This window comes from Nicotiana tomentosiformis, chromosome 1 (genome assembly GCF_000390325.3).
Source record: "Nicotiana tomentosiformis chromosome 1, ASM39032v3, whole genome shotgun sequence".
NCBI lineage: Eukaryota > Viridiplantae > Streptophyta > Magnoliopsida > Solanales > Solanaceae > Nicotiana > Nicotiana tomentosiformis.
In genome coordinates, this window is record NC_090812.1 from 6,823,429 (window position 1) to 6,843,131 (window position 19,703).

The window sequence follows — 19,703 nt, forward strand, 5'->3', positions numbered from 1 at the left end:
TTCATATGTTCAACAGTCTAATGAAAAGTGGAATGTAGATACTGGGGATACTAATCACATGGTTAGTAATCAAAATGCTTTGCATGCTAAAGTGACAACAGGAAATGCAGACAGTGTACAGCTTCCTACAGGTGATTAAGCTAAAGTGTCTCATGTTGGAAGTTGCCAACTGAGTGGAGGAGAAACTGTTACAGGTGTTTTATATGTGCCAGCATTCAAGTTTAACCTATTGTCTGTATCTCAATTGACAAAGGCTCTTAAGTGTTGTGCTGCCTTTTATCCTGATTTCTACATTTTACAGGATCTTTTCACTAGGAAGGTGGAGGAGATTGGTAAAAAGGAAGGGGAACTTTATGTGCTTCATACACAAAGCAAATTAAAGGATCCAGCTAAATCATTTATAGTAGTAAGAGATGATGTTGAATTGTGGCATAGGAGGCTGGGACATGTTTCAGTCATTAAGAAGTTGTCTAGTTTCAATTGTAGCTATAGTATGGAATAAGCCATTGTGATATTTGTCCATTAGCAAGACAAGATAGAATTCCATTTCCTATAAGTATTATTAGACCAGCAAATTATTTTGATTTACTGCATATGGATGTATAGGGGCCTTACAAAGCTTTAACTCATAATGGAAAGAGATATTTTCTCACAATTGTAGACGATTGTTCTAGATGGACTTGGTTTTTCTTATTTCATCTTAAATATGATGTAGTTACAGTACTCAAGCACTTCATTACTATGGTAAGAACACAGTTTGGCAAGATGATAAAATGTTTTAGATCTGATAATGGCACAGAGTTTTTTAATCAGAATTGCAATGAATTATTCTCAGTGCACGGCATTATGCATCAAAGTTCTTGTCCATATACTACACAATAAAATGGAGTGGTGGAAAGAATACACACACATATCTTGGAGACAACAAGGGCTATAAAGTTTCCAGGTCACTTGCCTATTCAATTCTGGTTGAATGTGTGGAGGCAACAATGTATATCATCAACAGGATACCCTCCACTGTTCTGAACAATAGATCACCATTTGAAATATGGTTTGGCAGACAAGCTTCTATATCTCATATGAGAGTTCTGGATATCTATGGTTTTCCACTAATCTAGTGAGGGGAGACAAATTTGGTCCTCGTGCAATAAGATCTGTATTTCTGGGATATGCTCCTACACAAAAGGGCTACAAGTTATATAATATTGAGAAAATGTCTATATTTGTGAGCAGGGATGTAGTATTCCATGAAGATGTATATCCTTTTCAACATATAACTGAAGATTTCAGAGCGTTCCCTCAGACAACTTACACAGTCAACAATGATTGTATGATGTCACTTGTTGATAGCAGGGGTGATGATTCTCTTGAGACTGCTCATATGGGTGATGATTCTCTTGAGACTGCTCATATTGATAAAGAAGCTAATGCACCTATACATGAGATGCATGCCACATAATCTTCTATTCCCAGCAATGCAGAAGAGGCTACCATTTCTGTTTCAGAGATACAGTCATCAGCTATTGAAAATGAGGCATCTGTTATGGGACAAAATGAGGCACCTCTTGTTTGTGATCAGAGAAACTCTGGCAGGACCACTAGACCCCCTATTTGGCTCAAGGATTACATTGGACCTCAAAGAGGGTCAAGTTCTGCAAATCATTACTTATACCCAATCAGCAATGTCATACACTATGATAGCCTCTCAGCCAAATATCAAGCTTACGTTGTTAAGGTTTCATTAGAAACTGAACCTACATCTTATTATGAAGCAGCCAAAGATGCAAGATGGATTGAGGCCATGAAAGCAGAGATTCAAGCTGTAGAAGACAATCACACATGGGAAGTGGTAGCATTACCTCATGGCAAGAAGGCAATTGGTTGTAAATGGGTCTATAAGATTAAGTATACAGCTTTTGGAGATATAGAAAGGTTCAAGGCTCGTTTGGTGGCAAAAGGGTATAGCCAGAAGGAAGGCTTGGATTATCATGAAACTTTTTCACCTGTATTGAAAATGGTCATAGTTAGATCTGTGATTGCTATTGCAACTGCAAAAGGTTGGGTTTTGCACCAAATGGACGTGTATAATGCTTTTCTGCAAGGTGATTTGGAAGAAGAATTATATATACATCTGTCTCAGGGATTCTCACATTCAGCAAAGACACAAGTTTGTCGATTGCACAAGTCTCTTTATGGACTTAAACAGGCTTCACGCCAATGGAACATCAAGTTAACCACTTCTCTTCTTCAGTTAGGATTCAAACAAAGTCATCTTGATTATTCTTTGTTTCACCAAACATATCAATGGGAGAATAGTCATCATTTTAGTGTATGTGGATGACTTGCTCATCACTGGAGATGATGATGTCCTTATATCAGACACTAAAGCTACACTTCATCAAAATTTCAAAATCAAAGATTTGGGGGAGCTAAAATATTTTTTGGGAATTGAGTTTGCAAGGAGTAAGGAAGGGGAAAAACCTGTAGGGGCTCCTGTTGAGGTGAATCAGAAGTTAACAACAGCTGAATTTGATCATCAATTTGGACTTACCAATGATACTTTGCTTGCTAATCCTGGAGCTTATCAGAGATTGATTGGTAGGCTGCTTTACTTGACCATTACTAGGCCAGATATCTCTTTTGTCGTGCAATATTTGAGCCAGTTCATGCATGCTCCTAAGACATCGCAATTCGAAGCTGCCTTAAGAGTGATTAGATACCTGAAGAAGACTCGTGGTCTGGGAATCCTTATGTCATCTACAGTTTCTAACAAGTTGAAAGCTTATTGTGATGCTGATTGGGCCTTTTTCCCAAATAAAAGGAAGTCTGTGACTAGCTATATGGTCACACTTGGTGATTCTCTCGTCTCTTGGAAATCCAAGAAGAAAAATACTATCTCTCGTAGTTCAGCTGAGGCTGAGTACAGGAGTTGGGCATTAACAGTGGCAAAGATAGTGTGGTTGGTTGGTCTGTTCAGTGAATTGGGGGTATCTATCACTCTGCCAATTCCACTCTATTGTGACAGTAAATCTGCTATGCAAATTTCTGCAAACCAAGTCTTTCACGAAAGAACTAAACACATTGATATAAATTGCCATTTTATTTATGAGAAGGCACAACAGGGATTGGTTGAGACTATGTACTTGCCTTCTGCCGAGCAACCAGCTGATCTCTTGACAAATGGGTTGAGTTGCCTTCAGCATGACCATTTGTTATCCAAGCTAGGTGTGATGACCCAAAATGTTATATTTAAATTTAATAAATAATTATATATTCTAAGACCTCAAAAAATACCATTTATCATTCCTCGACTTGCGTGCGCAGTCCGTATAATTTTTTGGGAAATTTATATGTAAAAAATGGACTAAAATATGAAATAGAGCTTTAAAACTCAACTAAGTTGACTTTGGTCAAAATTTTGAGCAAACGGACCCAAATCAGTATTTTGACAATTTTGGTAGGTCTGTATCGTGATTTGGGATTTGGGCGTATGCCCGGAATCGAAATCTGATGTCCCTAGCCCCAGATATGGAATTTTGATGAAAAATTAAAAGCTTAAAAGCTTAATAATTTTTAAGAAATTACTGATGTTGGATTTATTTACCCCGGGTCCATATTTTGGTTTCAGAGCCCGGTATAGGTCCAATATAATATTTATGACTTGTCTGCCGAATTTGGTGAGAATCGGAGTTGATTTGACGTGATTCAGACGTCCGGTTGTGAAAATATAAGTTTTAAAGTTTTCTTGAAAACTTCCTTTGATTTGATGTCTGATTCGTAGTTCTAGGTATTATTTTGGCAATTTGATCGCGCGAGCAAGTTCATATGATGTTTTAGGACTTGGGTGCATGTTTGGTTTGGAGCCCCGAGTGCTCAGGTGAGTTTCGGATAGGCTAAAGGATGATTTTGAACTTAGAAAATATGGTTTTTGAGCTTTTGATGTCATTTGGAGCCCCAAAGCTATTCCTGCGATCGCGAAGAGAAAATTTTAAGCCGTGAGTTTTACTCTTCGTGTTCGCGAAGATAGGCATGCGAACGCGAAAGGCTAGGTCCTAGTGCACTGCGAACGGGAGCTGAAAGCTGCGATCGCGAAGAAGGAATGAGGCAGAAGCTGAAGCACAGAAATTGTGCTACGCGATCACATAAACCTGTACGCGATCGCGTAAGGCTTAGAAATTATTCTCTGCGATCGCATGGCCTTATACACGATCACGTAGTGTTAAACAAACCTGAGCAAATTTTGTTCTACGTGATCGCGAATGAATTTCCGCGATCGCGATGAATAAAAATCTGAAAAGCATAACTTAAGTTCTGGAAATGGGGTTTCAACCCATTTTCAACTCTTTTCCATTTTTGAGCTCGGGTAAGGCGATTCTTGGACGATTTTCACGGAAAAGCATTAGGGTAAGTGTTCCTTATCCTATATTTGATTATATTTCATAATTCCATACTCATTTATATCATGAATCCGTGAATTTATGGAAGAAAATCAGATTTTTATAAAATCTTCCAAAAATAAAAATTTAAGATTTGAAGATTTATTTGACATCGGAATTTGATAAATTTTATATGGTTGGATTCGTATCGGAACGGGTGTTCGGATTTCGTAAGTTTTTTCGAGAATTGAGATGTGGGTCACACTGTCGAATATTTTAATGAATTTCGGATTCTTATCCGGAAAATTAGTAAATTCATATGGAATTAATTCCTATGATTCGTATTGAGTATATTGAATTGTTTATGAATAGATTTGAAGCTTTTGGAGATAAATTTAAAAAGAAAAGTTGTGGTCGAGTAATTGATTGGAATTTGTAAAGCGAGGTAAATGTCGTGGTTAACATTGACTTGAGGGAATAGAACCCTTAAACTATTTGTTATGTGAAATGCATGTGAACGACGTATAGGCGAGGTGGCAAGTGTCTATACGTCGTCAAATTAATTGTTTACATAATTACTTAAAAAATCATAAATTGTTTTAAATCATGAATTAATTATTATTATTATTGTTTCTCTCATATTCTTTGCCAAATATTAATTCTTGAATTCCTTCATTAATTGTTACATGCTACTTGAATTATGTGTATTAATTGTTATTTGACATTTAGCATATTAAATAATAAAATGTCTATTTTTTCCATGATTTCCATAATAATTTGCTATTTGACATTGTTTGTTTCATAATTAAATCATAATTATTGTATGCTTGTTTTCTTATAATTTCATATTAATTGTTGCATTTATTGAGAAAATTTCTTCTATAAGAATTGGTAAATAAATATATTGGGAGATCGGGTTCCACGCCGCAACAGACTTGATTAAAATAAATTTATGAGAGGAGCGGGTTGCATGCCACAATAGAATGGAATATGAATATATTGTGAGAGCGGGTTGCACACTGCAACGAAAATTGATGGAAATGATAATTGGTTATGACTGCTGAGTTGGCTTCAATTATTATAAAGGAGTTACCCGATTTATTTTGATTATTTGTTGTTGTTACTAATATTGCGTACAGGTTAATGTGAGTGTCCCGCCTTAGCATCGTCACTACTTCGTCGAGGTTAGGCTCAACACTTACCAGTACATGGGGTCGGTTATACTGATACTACACTCTGCACTTCTTGTGCAGATTTCGGAGTTGGTCCCAGCGACGTACCATAGACTTGCTCGGATTTCAGCTACCAGAGGAGACTTGAGGTATAACTGCATGGCGTCCGTAGTTCTGAAGTCGCCGTCTATTTATATGAGAGGATTGAAAATGAATATATTGTGAGAGCGGGTTACACGTTGCAACAGAATTGAATTTGAATATATTGTGAGAGCGGGTTGCACGCTGCAACGGAAATTGATGGAAATGATAATTGGTTATGACTGCTGAGTTGGCTTCAATTATTATAAATGAGTTACCTGATTTATTTCTATTATTTGTTGTTGTTACTAATATTGCGTACAGGTTAATGTAAGTGACTTGCCTTAGCCTCGTCACTACTTCGTTGAGGTTAGGCTCAGCACTTACCAGTACATGGGGTCGGTTGTACTGATACTACACTCTGTACTTTTTGTGCAAATTTTAAAATTGGTCCTAGCAGCGTACCATAGACTTGCTCGGATTTCAGCTACCAGAGGAGACTTGAGGTATAACTGCATAGCGTTCGCAGTTCTGAAGTCGCCGTCTATTTTACTTTAGCTGTGTGTTTATTTTTAGACAGCTTTATTTTATTCAGACCTTTATTTGTATTTATTCTAGAAGCTCGTGCACTTGTGACACCAATTCTGGGATGGTATTTAGACACCATTATTTTTAAGGATTATTCACTACATTTCAGACTTTACTTCCGCATTTGTTCTTTGTTATTAATAAATTTAAAAATTATTTTAAAAATGGATAATATTATTCTAACATTGGCTTGCCTAACAAGTGAAATGTTAGGCGTCATCACGGTCCAAAAGTGGAAATTTTGGGTCGTGACAGTTATGCGCCATCACGGTCCGAAGGTGAGAATTTCGAGTCGTGACACTAGGCCTAAAGAACATCTTCCTTAGACCTAGCTTGATTGGAGGGTGGGGTGTTAGAGGAATGTATTGATATAGGACAAGTAGTTAGTGGGAATTAGTTGTTATTTAAACCATAGTTAGCTAACTAGAGTATATAATAGTAACTATAGTTGAATCAGAGGTTAGTTAGTATAAATACACTAGGGTCGGTGGTTGTACAATATGTTTTCAATTGAATGGAATTATGAGCTTTCCATTTCCAGCTCTTCTCTTCTTCCTCTCGTCTTCATCTTCTTATTCTCTCAGATCAAATTACCAATTGAATAAATTCATCAAATTGACACAGATGAGCTAAATTTAAATTAGATTAATGTTTTAAATTTTTTTAAGATAACTGTTCGCGATTCAAGAATCTAAGAAATGATCAAAATATATTTTCATATACTATTGTTTAAGAAAATAGCATTTTTGGGAGTCCATCACTCAAATGGTCACTCGGCTATTCGAAATTATCTAGTAAACCTATATTTCTTTTATTTGTAAGAGAAAAATTACCTAACTATGCCTATAGCACTAAAAAAATCACTCAACCAAATTTCTCAAACTTTCGTTGGTCAAATACTTATTTTACCCTCTAAATTATCATCTTGTCTTTTATTTTTTTTACTTTTTAAATTTTATGGTATTTTTTCCTCCTTTTAATCTGTATTATGACTTATCTATAGAACAAATAAATATTATTTTTAACATAAAAATGTGGAATATAATTTTCAAGGTATATTCCAAGCATATATAAATTTGGAATATAAAATTATTAAACATAATTTTTAAGCATATATAATGTTGGAATAAAAAAATTGAGCATAATTTTGAAGAATATATAATGTATGTTATAAATTATGCCTCTATTTTAAATAATTGTTTTTTTTGTATTACTTGCATAGAATATATGTTTAAAAAGCTTTTATTCTTTTTCTTTCTCAATTGTGTAAATAAATTTTTGAGAGTTTGTTATCAAAATTGTTGATACGAATAAATAATTCTATTTAAATTTTGTGTTGTGCTAAATTATTTTATTATTTCAATATTATACATGTTTGAAAAATCTTTTTAAATTTTACTTTATAAATAAGATTTATTGTTTTAATTAGACACGTTTTTAGTGTTCGTGTTGTTTAATGGAGCATTTAATTTCAAGTGAACGTAGAGAGACATTTGGTCCCTGTTAGGTGAAAGCCGACTTTCTTGTCGTAATTAAAGGCATTTCAGGTTTCTGGTTCAAAAGGAGACAAGTAGTAGAAGCAAAAAATGGTTCTCTGACATCCACGGTGATTTTACGAAGTTTTAATTTGGCTATTACAAGTAGTAGCTTGTTCTCTCTCTAGGGTGTCAATGGTTTTTAGAAAAAAGGATTACACTAAATAATGGGTTAAAATAAAGGTTAGTTGTATTAATCATCATACTATACTATATTAAAAGTAGAAACATTGTAAGTCAAAAGTTAATTTATAAATTCACCCATAAAAAATTAAGTGACAATTTTGCCCTTTCAATCAATCACTATTTCAACAATATTTGTATAAAAAGAGGTAAATATATATTCTAATGAAGATTAAAAAAGTGTTAAATTAAAGAAAGAATTACAAGAAAATACACGTGATTTCACACCATAACAAAAAATTGCCCATGTTTTTAAATTTTACCCGACCTAGCCCATATTGTATATATATTGAAATCACTAGCAAATTCAAAATTTGTGTTCTTACAACCATTGCTTCTAAAAACTATAGAGTTAAATCTGTGTTCTTACAACCATTGCTTTCACTCTCTCTTCTTCTTACATCTTCTACATATGCTTCAAGGGGTCGTGTATTTTCTGCTTCTCCCCATGTGTCACCTGGTTGCAATATAAGAAAGTTGAAGAGTAGAAGTCCACCATTGAAGGCCATTCAAAGTTTTATTTTCAAAAATAGGATTTTTTGAGTTTGTTACTTGTTTGGATTGGGTGTTGTTCCAATTGATTGAAAATATCAAAAGGAGTTCAAATTTTAAATTTGAAGTGATTTGGAGTAGATTTAAGCAAGATTTGAGTTAAATTTCGAAAAATACGCAAGGAAGAAGATGAAGTCAGTTTTTTGTATAATCATATATGAGTGTATAAACACGTCTTATACACTATTATACACTTTTATACACATTTATACAAGCTTCTGTAGATGAACTTCTTCCACGATTTTCAATTGCAATTCCTGTTCAAAGCCAGTCCAAATCTCCATTAAATGACTTCAAATTTTATATACAACCTCCTTATACTATTTATAACAAGTCTAAATAACACTCACTCCAAATTTCTCACAAAATCAAATTCGAAATTTAAACTCACATATTTAAGCTTGTTAAAAAGCAAATTTTCACCATACAAATGGATTTTGTTTGTTGAACTAATATTTGAATCACAGTTACTGATTCGAAAATTAACTTAAAAGCTTGAGCAATCCTTTTTAAAAATTAAACAGTAATTTCGAGAATCTATTGGAGTTGGACGTTGAATATTAGCATATTATTTTTAGGCTAGTTGGTTGTAAATTGAAATATGGGCTACAAAATTGAAAAGTAGGAAGCCCACTTGTTCTTATGTGAAATTTTCCAAAAATTAAAACTAAAAGACACAAATGTGGACACATTGGCATTGAGATGGTCAGCTTTTAACAAAGCCTTTGGGCTTCTTCGGAGAACGGTGCATGTAAGCTTGAGCATTTTATTTCTTCCGCATTCAAAATTGCAACAGTACGAAGTGCATTGAACATAACAATTATAATTGAGAAAACTGTTACTCAAAATAAATTACTTCATCTGTCAAAGAAAACCAACAGATATACAATTAAAATTGTTAATTAATTATCTCATCTGTTGAAGAAACCCATCAAACACTCAATTAAATTCTTATCAAACATCTGCATATATAAATTGCCTTTGAAATCGAATTGAAATTTTCTGCTTCCGTAAAAATATTGTAAATTTTAGTTAAGCTTATATGTTCGCCTCCTGCAACATACAAATCTACTACTATATACGTCAACTCAAGTAAGTAAAATTTTTTCTCTTATTACTCTCCATGAAAAACACTAGAACACTTCCTACAATTATTTAGTTCTATGAAGTAGTGCTATCATTTTTTTTTGTGGTAACTATATATGTGTAACAAATGATATATCAAGCATTTGGAAGTTTATTGTCATATTTGGTATAAGAGTAAACTTAGTTTGGTTACCCAGAAACGTAGAAACAACCAAAGATAATTTTGTTATCAAACTGTTTTAGATATTCAAGGCATCTACTCTTTTCATGTACACATTATTCTTGATCGGGCCGAGCGACCTCGGCATAATCGTGCGTTATATCGCTGGCAGTCCGAATGTTCACGAGATTATTCTTCCACTGATGCATGGTCTTTTATATGGTATTCCATATCCGTTTGATACTGGCACTTGATATATCTGAGTTGTTGAGGTAGAATATAAAACTGAGAAAATCATACCCTTTAAAAGAAGTTTTGGAAGATTATGTAACTTACAGATTTACCCCATTATTGATGTGTGCTTCATATCTGCTATAATTTATTATATTGCTTTATTGGACCTCTAGTAAGTGTCGATGTCGACTCCTCGTGACTACTTCTCTGGGGTTAGGCTAGACATTTACTGGGGTATGAGTTGATTTACGTATGTAAGCACGTAATTTTTGACTCGCGCAACTTTTAAAAGTAGTATTTTTAAAATATTTACTTATTTTTAATTTGATAGGATTTAGCATATTTTTCACTTTTAATCTAATAGTAGAACATAAAATTCGAAAACACAAAAAAATAGTTTCACTTTGTTTTTTTACCTCATTACATATCTTTTTATATTAGTATTTTTGGTAGAAGTATTATTTTAATTTTGCGATGATTTTAATCTAATCCTATTTTTATTTTTAGTATGATATTTGAAAAAATACCAAAAATAGTTTTGTTTTAACAGTTAGTTTTATTTTAATAGTTATTTCTACTTAAGTAGGGCTAATTAATATTTTGGTAGTATTTTATCTTTATTTTTTATTTAATAGGCAAGAGTTGATGTGGGGTGGATAAATTTTTGGTTAATTAAACCTATTTTAAGCACAAATCTGGCCAAAAAAGCCTAAAGTGAATGGCCCATTCCCTCATATAACACCCTAGAACTAACCCTAGAGAGACCGAATTCCTCCACCCCTAAGACAGACCACCCTTCACTAACTCTAGGCACACAAAAAAAGCAGCAACACGCCCCACAAAAATACATACGCCTCTGCTGCCCCATTCCCCCCCCTCCCCCCGAAAAAAAAAATCAAATAAACCCAGATCTTCCAAAAACTTTGAGAAATCAGCCGCCCACCTCCCATAGGAAACCCTTCAACTCCTCCATTCTAAGCCGACCTCCCCCGGATTTTCAGGTCTTCAGCCGCATCTCCTCCGCCTTTCAACCATGAAACCACCATTGAAGCCTTCTTCTTTCGCGTTCTCAATCATAATAGTCACAGAACTTTAAAGAACTCAAGAGATTTTATTCAGATTTACTATTTCAGAATCTGGCGAGCTCTCAAAAATCGGCGATATCCGTCGAAACAGCTTGGTTTCAACTGGAAACCTTCATATCTGCTCAAATCTGGACGATTTTAGGATTTTCCGGCGAGGCATCCAAACAAAAGGGAGTTTGAGTCAGTGAGGTTGTCCGCTTGGATTCGCCGTTCGAGGTCTTTGTTTGATTTTTCTGGTCCAGGCTCTGTTCCACAGTTTCGGTCAAGTATTTGTACGCGATTTTGTTGCTTTCGCGTTTCAAAGATTTCAACAGTTACGGTCAGATTCTGTTTTGAGGTCCATTTCCTAACACACTCTCCAACTTTATTAACCTTGTATGCCCATAATTTTGTTTGACTGATTATGTGAGATGATGCTCTTTATTTTGCTCTTGGTATGATTCTGTGTTACATATGCTTAATTTTGTATAAATCTTCTGAGTTTAAATTAAGTATATTGTGGATGATATATCATTTTTATGGTGTGTAGCCTTAACGGAAGTATTTACTGTGTTTTGGGCGACTGTTCCATTTAGTTGATAACATGAAGGTGAATTAAGTCTTAAGATACTCTTTTGGAAAAAGAAGAGTTACGGAATTGAGATGCAGAGATTCTAAGTTGGAAAACTAACGAGAAATAATAGGCTGTGGGATTTGTGAACTAAAATGAAAGTGAATTAGGCCAAAGTGATACTGGATTGAATTTTGTTTGGCATGTGACAATTTGAGCTGGGAAAGATTTTTATCAATTCTTTATTTTTGCGTTACTAATTTAACCGCTAGTAGCATGTTTAGGCCGTCAATACTTGAGTAGGTAAACTTTTTGGGTGTTTATATTTTAGCTTTTTCGAGGTGAGAGGTCGTTCCCTTTAGTTCATATTCAGGGGAATGCCCCATAAACTTTGTATATATTTTTATCCGGGGTATGCCCCGTAATATCATGTATTTGGAGGCCGCGACGAACCTCGTGGAAAAGCATAGCATATATTAGTATTTAGGACTTTACTTTACTTTTCTTTTTCTATTTTCTTTTATTAGGCGGGGACGACCTCGAGCCTCTTTTGTGATTGCTTTCCTTTTTCTGTGTTTTAACCTCAATTTGAATATTTTAAAAGCAAACTTGATCATGTGCGCAACCGTACTAGTTACGGGACTCGGAGAATGCCTAACACCTTCTCCCCGAGTCAAATGAACCCCCTTACCTGAATCTCTGGTGCAGTCAGTTTTAGAGTCTAAACGTGTTTCGAAAGAACAAATCATTTCTAAAAATGGTGATCTGACACACCGAAACCAAATGCCAGGTGGCGATTCTGAAAATCTTTTGAACACAATTATTTGTTACTTTCTAATTGAAAACCCTTGTGAGCTTTACAAATCATCTTTTTATCATTTCTAAGAGGGTTAAGTGAGTGAAAAAAGGGGTGTGACAACGTATTCATGCCACACTTCTGCACTAAATATGCAGGATCTGACAGGTTCAATTTGTGATCATCTTGGCGCGTAAGCGCAGCTGTTGAGGAGACTTTATGGTGAGCTGCATTCCAGGCTATGTATCACAGCCCACAGAGTCTCCATCATAATTTACGCTATCCTGTCTTATTTACATTCCAGACAGATGTTGTATTATTATTGTACTACTTAGTAAATATTCATGCATTTGTGACACCGAGTTTTGGGATGTTCTAGAATTTGTTTGTGATTTTTCTTAGCATTTACATACTTTTATTATCTATTCTGTTAAAATTTTAAGTTTCCATGATTTTAATGCATTGATTTCTTTATCTAATAAAATTCACGATTTCGAGAATAATAAAGTATATAATTAAGTTGGTAGTTCACCGTTGGCTTGCCTAACAGCAACGTTGGGCGCATGTTGAAGACTGAAGCTACAATGTACAAAAGCTAGGGATTAAACTGCACTTTAGCAAACTTGTAACTGAAATTAGGAAAGTAGTTATTAACTACCTTATGTTAGATACAGATATGAAAGAATATGTAGAGAAAATTCTTCATGTATATATACTCTTGATCCGCTCATTGTATAGAATACAATTGAATGAAATGAATATAATACACTTTACTTCCTCTTCTCTCAAGATCATCTAATTCTCTCTTCTTTCTCGACTCCATTTCTGCTTCTATTCTTTCTTCTTCTTCTTCTATATTTCTTTCTTGAGTTCTTAGCTCACATAGTACTCAAATAAGTTCATGGTATCATAATAGCAAAGCCTTAGAGCTTGAAGATCGAATTAATTCCGCAGATCATTTGAAGAAAGAAAGATCTTTCAAATCAAAGAAACAAGAATGAGTAATACTGCAGATCAAGAAGCAGTTGCAAGTGCTCCTGCGTCTAGAGGAGGAAACAGTCAAGCTTCTCGGGGAATCGACTATATTCACCCTCTATTTCTCCATCCATCAGATTTTAGTGGTATACAAATTATCTCATTTCAACTTACAGGTATCGAAAACTATTTTATTTGGTTTCATTCAATGAGAATTTCTCTGTTAGGAAGGAATAAACTAGGACTTGTGGATGGCTCTTGTAAAAAAGAGGTTTTTCCTGAAGCTATGAGAAATCATTAGGAAAAGGGTTAATGCCATAGTTCTTTCTTGGATAATGAGTTTAGTTGCTAAAGGACTTCTAGGAGGTATTATGTATGCTACTAATGCCTAGGTTGTTTGGGAAGAATTGTATGAACGATTTAACAAAATTGATTGTTCGAGAACCTTTAATATCCATAAAGAGATTTCTACTTTCACCCAAGGAACTACTTATGTGTCTAGCTATTTCTCAAAATTAAAAGATTTATTGGAAGAGTCTGAGGCATTAGTTCATGCTCCTAGCTGCAACTGTGAAAAATCCAAAGAGTTTAGACTGAATCTGCAGAAACTGAAGTTGTTTCAATTCTTAATGGGGATTAATGACTCATATGCCCAGGCAAGAAGCCAAATCTTGCTCATGAGCCCAATACCATCTGTAAACCAAGCCTACTCTATGGTTATAAGTGATGAAAGCCAAAAATCAGTCAAAATGTGACTAGTATCCTAGGTGCTAATCCTGCAGTAATGCTAGAAAACTATGAAGCTGCTATGTTCACCAGAAATGGTGGTGGAAATCAGAACCACAAGTTCAAGAAGAACTATAATTTGCAGTGTGAAGTATGCAAACTTAAGGGGAATACCAAAGAAACCTGCTATAGGGTGGTAGGATACCCTCCTGAATTTAAGAAAAGAAAGTTTGGGCAATCTACAGCTTATAATGTACAGATGGACAGTTGTATTTCTCAGGCTAGACAAAATAATGGCTACAATGATTTTTCACAAGCCAGCTTTTTATCGACTAAACCAAGAGTGGATTACTCTGACATGTAGCACAAATCAGACACTCTTAATAGACAGAATACCAATACCGTCCCTACATAGTTTACCAAAGAACAGTACAATAAGCTTCTACAAATGATAAACAAAGAAGAAGCAACATCAACTTACTCAACTAATATAGCAGGTAAGCATAATGAATGCATTGCTACTAAGACTCTTCAGGAATGGATCATTGACACAGGTGCAACCAGTCATATGGTGTCAAGATTAAGCTGCCTGAATAATGATACTATAATTAAGTCTGAAATACCAAAAAAAGGTATTCCTACCAAATGGTGATGTGTCTCTAGTCACACATGTAGGAACAAGTAGTCTGTTTAACAAAGATACTATCACAAATATTTTTCATCTACCACAGTTTAAGTACAACCTTATAGCTGTATCTAAACTAACTAAAGAGCTAAATTGGATGGTTGCTTTCTTCCCTGAATTTTGTATTTTTCAGGATCTCTTGAGTGGGAAGGTGAAAGGAGTTGGTAGAGAAAAGGATGGGCTATATCTGTTTGTGACTGGTGCAAATGAACACACAAAACTTGCAGGCATAAATGTTCAAGACTCAGATTGCAGAATCAACAGTAATGAAGTTGATATATAACTATGGCATAGTCGACTAGGACATGTTTATATTTCTGTAATGAAGAAACTTTGATCTATTTCTCAAGAGGCTATAGCAAATAGACTAGCTAATTTCAAAGTATACCCATGTGCAAAGCAGACTAGGCTTCCATTCCCTAACAATAATATTAGAACTAATAAGTGTTTTGAACTAGTTCATATGGATGTATGGGGGCCTTACAAAGTCTCTACTTTTCATGGATATAAATACTTTTTGACTATAGTCGATGATCACTCAAGAATGACATGGATTTATCTATTTGCTTTGAAGTCTGATGTGTGTGTGTACTCATTCAATAATTTGTTTAACTCATTAAAACACACTTTGATAGAACTATAAAGGTGGTCAAAACAGATAATGGCTCTGAGTTTGTCAACTTAGTTTGTAGTGAATTTTTCAGCAAATGTGGGATCATTCATCAAAAGACTTTTGTTTATACACCCCAACAGAATAGGGTAGCATAAAGAAAATATAGACATATTTTGGATGTCAGTAGAGCTATAAGATTTCAAGGTGCTATACCAATCAGGTTCTGGGGACTATGTGTACTAGCAGTTGTTTATATTATTAATAGAATGCCTAGTTCAATACTACAACACAAGTCTCCATTTGAAAAGCTATACAAAAAAAAAGCCATCCATTCAACATCTGAGAGTCTTAGGGTGTCTATGTTATGCTAAACATGTACAAGAAACTGATAAAATATTATCTAGAACAAGAGTTGCAGTGCATATGGGGTATGCAGAAAATCAGAAAGGATATACTCTTTATGAAATTGAGAAAAATGAGTTTTTCATCAATAAAGATGTAATATTCAAAGAAATTGTCTTTCAATTCTCTCTTAGTACAAGCAAACAACAAAATCAGTCCATCTTCAATGATACTACACAAGGCCAGCAATATCTATATACAGAAATGTACACTACATATGTGTCACGACCCAAAATTCTCATCTTCGGAACCGTGATGGCGCCTAATATTTCACTTACTAGGCAAGCAAACGTTAGAATATAATTAGCAATTTTAACAAAATTTTAAATTAATTAATACCAAGGAAACAAATGCAGAAATAATGTCTGTAATAATCCATAATAATCGTGATATCTAAATACCATCCCAGAACTGCAGTCACAAGTACGCGGGCTTCTAGAATAATACAAATAAAGGTTTGAATAAAATTCAAGCTGTTTGAAATATAATACACAGCTGAGATTATATAGAAGGGGACTTCAGAATTGAGAACGATCAGTTATACCTCAAGTCTCCACTGGTAGTTGTATTCGGGAAAATCTACAGTACGCCGCTAGGACCAACTCCGAAATCTGCACTAGAAGTGCACAGTGCAGTATCAATACAACCGACCCCATGTACTGGTAAGTGTCGAGCCTAACCACGACGAAGTAGTGACGAGGCTATGACAAGCCACATATGTAAACCACCTGTACAAGTATATACAAATACAAAGTGACAATAATACAACAAATAACAGTTTATAAATTTAGAGGGAACGAACGTAGGGGAAGGATATAATAATTTCAGCAGGAGTAGTGTCACTTAGCAGCAAATTAATTTATCAACAATAAATTGAGCAAATGATAATACTATGAAAATGGAATGACACCACTCTTCGTGCTTTTACTCTCATTTGACACGACATCACCCTTCGTGCTTTTACACTCACAAATGGCACGGCAACACCCTTCGTTCTCTTACACTCACAAATGGCACGACAACACCCTTCGTGCTTTTACACTCACAAATGGCACGACAACACCCTTCGTGCTTTTACACTCTTCCTTACCATGAAAATAATAATATAAATTCTGAAGAGTATTTAAGTGCGGGGATATACACTTATCAATCAATTCAATACCAAAATACCGACTTCACCTTCCAAAATATTCATCAATAATTAATTTCACGAATAATGATCAAATAAGCATGTGACAATTATTGTAGGAATTCAAGAATTAATATTTGACAAGGAATATGAGTGAAACAATTAATATAATAATTAATTCATGATTTAAAACGATTTATGATTTTTCAAGTAATTATGCAAATAATTAATTTGACGATGTATAAACACTCGTCACCTTGCCTATACGTCATACACATGCATCTCACATAACAAATAAATTAAGGGTTATATTCTCTCAAGTCAAGGTTAACCACGACACTTACCTCACTTTGCAACCAAATTTCAAGTTTCCAATACACCATTGCCTCGCGAATTAGTGTCTGAAATCCTCAAATCTAGTCATAAACAATTCAATATATTCAATACAAATTGTAGAAATTAATTCCATATGAATTTATTAATTTTTTGGATTAAAATCCGAAATTCATCTCAAAACTCAACAGTGGGGCCCACATATCGAATCTCGGAAAACTTACGAAAACCGAACACCCATTATGATACGAGTCCAACCATACAAAAATTATTCAATTCCGATGTCAAATGGATCTTCAAATCTAATTTTTTTTTATTTTTGAAAAGTTTTACAAAAATTCCAATTTCTTCCATCTAAATCCGAAATAAAGGATGAATATAGACATGGGTTCATGAAATATAATCACTATTGGTTATAGAACACTTACCCAATTCAAGGTCGTGAAAATCCCCCCTTTGAAATCGCCCAAATCCGAGACTTGAAATGTCTAAAAATATGAAAAGTCTTGGACTCTTCGATTTATACACTGTCCAGGATTTTCGCACATGCGGTGCCTCTGCCCGGCGACTGAAAGCATCGGCCACCACATTGGCCTTCCCCCGGGTGGTACAAAATGGTGATGTCATAATCCTTAAGCAGCTCTAACCACCTCATCTGACGCAAATTAAGATCCTTCTGCTTGAACAGATGCTGCAAACTCCGGTGATTAGTGTAGATCTCACAAGGAACGTCGTACAAATAATGCCTCCAAATCTTCAAGGCATGAACAATAGTAGCTAACTCAAGGTCGTGGACATGATAGTTCTTTTCATGCACCTTCAGCTGTCTGGACGCGTAGGCAATCACCCTACATGTCACGACCCAAAAATCTCACCCGTCGTGATGACGCATATCTCAATACTAGGCTAGCCGACAATTTTAATAAAACTCCCATATCTTTTAAGTTTAAAAAACATAATATTTAAATATAATATAAAATCCCACAAATACTGATACAACACTCCCTAAAACCTGGTGTCACTGAGTACATGAGCATCTATTATGAATACAAGTATGGAAAATATGGTCTATAATAGTGTGAGACCAAATGCAGTAAATAAGGAGATAAGGAAGGAGAGGCAAGGTCTGCGAAACACGACAGCTACCTCTGAATCTCCGAAAAATCAACTGTGCGAAAGAAATTAACACCCGCTATGTCCGGGAACACCTGGATCTGCACACGAAATACAGGGTGTAGTATGAGTACAACCAACTCAGTAAGTAACAATAATAAATAAGGAACTGAAGATAGTGACGAGCTACCCAGTTATAGTTCACTTTTAGTAATTCTAGCAGAGAGTAGATATGCTTTCAAATCCAACAGTTTAAGTCAAATTAGCTCTATACAGTGAGTTCATGTAATCTAGATATAAAAATCTTTTAGAGAATTTCACAACAATGACAGATAGAAACTAAGTGCAACAACAAATGAAAAACAAGTACAGCTTTTCAGGACAACAATCACTCACTAGGCTTCCAGCCCTCAGCACTCACACTCAATGGGTACCCGCGCTCACTGGGGGTGTACAGACTCCGAAGGGGCTCCTACAACCCAAGCGCCATAATCCGCACGGATAACTCACGTGCTATAATATCCTCCACGGAAAATTCACGTGCCATAGTATCCTTACCTCACCGACAGGCCCTCGGCCTTACTCAGTCCTCAACCTCTCTAGTCTTTCGGCTCTTGGAAATCACAAAGATCAGCCCAAACAAAGATAACATAGTGTATCAACAAAATCAAGAAGGACAGAGGTATGATACGCAAGTAAAATCATAACTGAGTACAAGACCACAATTACCAAATAATTCAACAAGTACGCAACCTCTACAGATCCCAACAGTACTATCACATAGCCTAATCATGATTTCTAACATGATTTACAGTCAAATTTCTTCAATACATATAGAGCATATAGCTAACAACAAGTTATTCAACTTTACAGTTTCATGGGACAGACCAAGTCACAATCCTCTCAGTGCACACCTACACGCCTGTCACATAGCATGTGCGTCACCTCCAAAATAATCACATGATACAAAAATCTGGGGTTTCATATCCTCAGGATCAAATTTAAAACTGTTACTTACCATAAACTGTGAAATTCATATTCCTCTAAGCCTTTGCCTCGTGAAATGGCCTCCAAACGCCTTGAATCTAGCCAAAAATAATTCAATTCAGTCAATAAAATTTATTGGAATTAATTCCATAAGAAAATGCTAATTTTCCATAAAAATATGAAATTTAGCTCAAAAATCACCCGTGGGGCCCACATCTCGGAACACGAGAAAAATTACAAAGTCCGGAATCCCATTCAACCACGAGTCTAACCATACTAATTTTACAAAAATCCGACCTCAACTTGACCTCCAAATCTTCAAATCGTATTTTCAAATCCCCG

General features: G+C 35.0%; 2 pseudogenes; one reads left to right on the forward strand and one right to left on the reverse strand.

The window, feature by feature from the left end:
- Window positions 1–19,703, reverse strand: part of LOC104097901 (very-long-chain aldehyde decarbonylase GL1-5-like) — a 167,753-nt pseudogene that overhangs the window by 10,985 nt on the left and 137,065 nt on the right.
- The window catches only part of LOC104100479 (very-long-chain aldehyde decarbonylase CER1-like), a 168,847-nt pseudogene that overhangs the window by 6,673 nt on the left and 142,471 nt on the right, over window positions 1–19,703 (forward strand).